Source organism: Dreissena polymorpha, chromosome 9 (genome assembly GCF_020536995.1).
Source record: "Dreissena polymorpha isolate Duluth1 chromosome 9, UMN_Dpol_1.0, whole genome shotgun sequence".
Lineage (NCBI taxonomy): Eukaryota > Metazoa > Mollusca > Bivalvia > Myida > Dreissenidae > Dreissena > Dreissena polymorpha.
In genome coordinates this window covers 71,481,270-71,485,517 of record NC_068363.1, presented here as the reverse complement: position 1 = coordinate 71,485,517, position 4,248 = coordinate 71,481,270, and positions in this window count along the sequence as shown.

Below are 4,248 nucleotides of genomic sequence, written 5' to 3'. Positions count from 1 at the left end.
AACTTCGAAAGTGGTATGTTGAAAAATCAGGGTTAATTGTCCTTATATGAATAGGCTGGATATGCGATACCAAACATAATGAATATCGTGAGGCTGGATATGCGATACCAAAACATAATGAATATCGTGAGGCTGGATATGCGATACCAAAACATAATAATCAGTCTGCACAGGCTAATCAGGGACGAGACTTTCCGCTTTTATGTTCCGTTTCAAGAAAGTCTCTATTTTTATTAAAAATCAAGTTAAGGCGGAAAAATGTCGTCCCTGATAAGGCTGTGCAGACTGCACATGCTAATCTGGGACGACACTTTACGCACATGCATTAAACCCCCTTTTCACAGAGCACGATTCATATGTTTGTATTTGTTTGTATTTATTTTGACCTTGCGGTCAAGGATAACCCATGAAGTGCAAGCACTTATTTCCAATGGGGTCCTTTTGGTTTTTTGCTGAAGAGACAGCAAGCAGAAGAGACAGTATTGGGATACAAGGAATCCGGGTGCGATACCCTAGCTCTTTGCGAATAGATACCTTGGTTCTTTTACGTGCTCAGTGTATAGCACCGATACACGCGAGAATTACCTGGGTTTCATACCAGTACATCTCTAGTTGGGTGGGAAACACTTGAAGCATTTCTGAAATTTCCAGTGCCCCGGCCAGGTTATGAATAGATATTTTATATTTTATATTTTATAGATTATTTATATTTATATATTTTATATAAAAACGTTTAATATTCACACCATTAAATGATAATTAAAGCGAGTATGCACGATTTTGTCAAATATTAATGAATTTATATTAAATGTGTAAAAAAAACTTATTATACATAATTTTATTATAAATTGAAATAAAAGTTAAGAAGAACATGTGTCGAAAAATGCGAAATAAGCCAGATATTTAATTCTGGAATCGAAAATGTCTGAACAGTCGAATTCGCCAGCATGTATATCATACATGTACGATGTGAATCTAAATTTTGTTTTACGGATCATTTTAATTTCCTGCAACGATATCTATTCATACGACACACGAACACTAACTGCATTTAATGAAATTCGTCTTCAATGTATACTTTTTCTTGTCTATTTTGTGTTAATGTAACATATTTTTATCAATATATTACAAATTAACACATATTAAAATCGTGCATTCTCGCTTTAAAATTTGATTTAAAATGGTAATCAACCAATTTTATTGGACATATCTGTATTAAAACAAAGTTTGTAGAGTTTAAATCAAACACAATTATAACAATGTTGCATTAAAATATGATTTCTTGTGCACACACAAGAAATAATGCTCCTTTAGAAATTATGCCATTCTTCCGCAAGGGTTGTTTTGCACGCTGAACTTTATACAATTAGATGACGTGTGGATAAAGGGCGTCTTTTATTTTTTTAAAAACCAATCATGATGGCACGCATTAGCAAAAAAATATTGTTTCGATCAAACTTGAGGGGAAACCAAATGGTTTTGTGACCGTTTAAAGTTTGGACCTAACTGTTTTGAGACGGATTGGAATATATGTTGGTCTATGAACCAAAAAAGAAAATATTAATTTATATAGCTTTGTAATTACTTGTCGTCGTTGGACATAATTACAGCAGATTATTATCACTTTTCGTACATATTACCTGCTCACAAAACTAGTATATCATAAATTAAAAGTACATACAAGAGTGCCAGTATTGCCCTCAATCACTAACCTGAGTTAATTGATCATAACATGATAATCTTGTCTTTGATCACCGCTGATTTAACCATGGTCATTTTATTTGTCAGATCACCATTTCACCATTGTCATTAAAATGAGCCTTGAAGGCTGCTTCTAGTGTAGTTACACGGACTAATTTGACCCGGTGACCTCTCCATTGGAACACCATCTGATCTAGATTCAAAATCGGCCTTAATCGTTGTCAAAATCAACATTCTGACAAAGTTTCGTCCATATTTACGCAAAACTTTTGGTAAAAATGTGGGCTCTAAGGTGGTTACTAAGTTTTTCTAAGACTTGACATCATAAATTGTTTGTTATTTTGACGCACGTGGATCCTGATTAAAACTATACTTAAAGATTGCCACTTTAATATTCCGACCAAGGTGCACCACGATTGAGTCAAAATTGTGGCTTCTAGAGTTGGTAAAAAGTTGTTCTATTACTTGACCTGATAATCTAGATTCCGACCTTTGCCAAGATTTTAGTCTGGCCAAAACACGCATCAAGATTGGACTAAAAAAGTTAGGCATCTAGATTTGTTTCGAGCGTAAGGTTGAACGACGAGCTATGACACGGCACACTACCGCACGAAAAAGAACGATTAACACCCGGACGGATAGTGACAACAATAATTTCCCACGAGAATTTCGGTGCTCATATGAGCTTAAAAAACGAAAAAATAAAAATAAAAAAAGTTTAAAACCAAATAAAATAAAAATAACTAACAAAAAAACAACACCATGTAATGCTTTAACATTTACACCAAACTTCGGTTAAACATGTCCGATAACAAAGATTGCCAACATGAGGGGGGAAATGTTTCAATTAAAGGCATTCCACACCCTGATCCTCTGCGTGAACGCAGTTGTGTAAACTGGTGTAGCTACACTGGGTCAATGTAATCTCGGAGCCCGCGCAGAGGACGTCATCCATCAGTATTGGACCAGCGCCCATCCCGAATATGCCATGTCCCTGGTCACCCCGGTACTTCCGCTATGAAATTATGATAATGTTAGGTCAATACAAACGTCGATAAACATGTTTATATAAGACTATAAGAATTGCAAATTAAATGGTATATATTGTCTTCATTTTCGTGTTGATATTGAATGTATTAATAATAAAAATATAAAAACAACGAGCAGTGTATACCAATCAAACAAGACATATATATCAATGACTTTAAATGCATTATAATTTCCTTAGTTATTCTATTGTTTGCTTCATAACTTCATTTTTACTGGAAACGCTTATTAGTTTAATAACAAGAGCTGTCACCATAGGATGACTTATGCCCCCTATAAATGCTTGATAGAAGTTATGAGCTTTTTTCGAAACCTAAACGCAGATTTCGAAACCTAAACGCGGACCCTAAGTTCAAAGTCAAAGTCACAGGGGTCAAAATGTGTGTGCGTATGGAAAGGCCTTGTCCATATACACATGCATACCAATATGGAGGTTATATCTCAAGAGACATAGAAGTTTTGAGCATTTTTCAAAACCGAACGCAGATTTTGAAACCTTAACGCGGACCCCAAGTTCAAGGTAAAGATCGCAGGGGTACAATTTTGTGTGCGTATGGAAAAGCCTTGTCCATATACACATGCATACCAAATATGAAGGTTATATGTCAAGGGACATAGAGGTTATGAACATTTTTCGATAATAAAAGCAGATTTGAAAACCTAACCGAGGACCATAAGTTAAGCGTCAACGTCACAGGGGTCAAACATTTTGTGCGTATGTAAGGCCTTGTCCATATACACATGCATACCAAATATCAAGGTTATATGTAAATGGACATAGAAGTTATGAGCAATTTTAGAAACCTAATCGCATAATCCGAAACGTAAACGCGGACCCTAAGTTCAAGGTAAAGGTCGCAGGGGTACAGTTTTTTGTGCGTATGGAAAGGCCTTGTCCATATACAAATGCATAGCAAATATGAAGGATATATGTCAATGGACATAAAAGTTATGAGCATTTTTAAAAACCTAAACGCTGATTTAGAAACCTAAACGCGGAACCCTAAGTTCAACGTGAAGGTCACAGGGGTAAAAATTAGTGTGCGTATGGAAAGGCCTTGTCCATATACACATGCATACCAAATATGAAGGTTATATGTCAAGGGACATAGAACTTATGAGCAATTTTCGAAATCTAAACGCAGATTTCGAAACCTTAACGCGGACCCTAAGTTCAACGTGAAGGTCACAGGGGTCAAACATTTTGTGCGTATGGGAAGGCCTTGTCCATATACACATGCATACCAAATATTAAGGTTATATGTCAAGGGACATAGCAGTTATGAGCAATTTTCGAAACCTAAACGCAAAGTGTGACGGAAGGACGGACGGACGGACGAACGGACAGAAGGACAGACGGACGGACAGTCCGATCAATATATGCCCTCCTTCGGGGGCATAGAAATTGTTATACTGTGCGCAAACGTCGGACACGGACGATTACCTGTAACCAAACATTCTGCAAGTTACGTCCAGATTAAGGGTCATTTGATACCCATA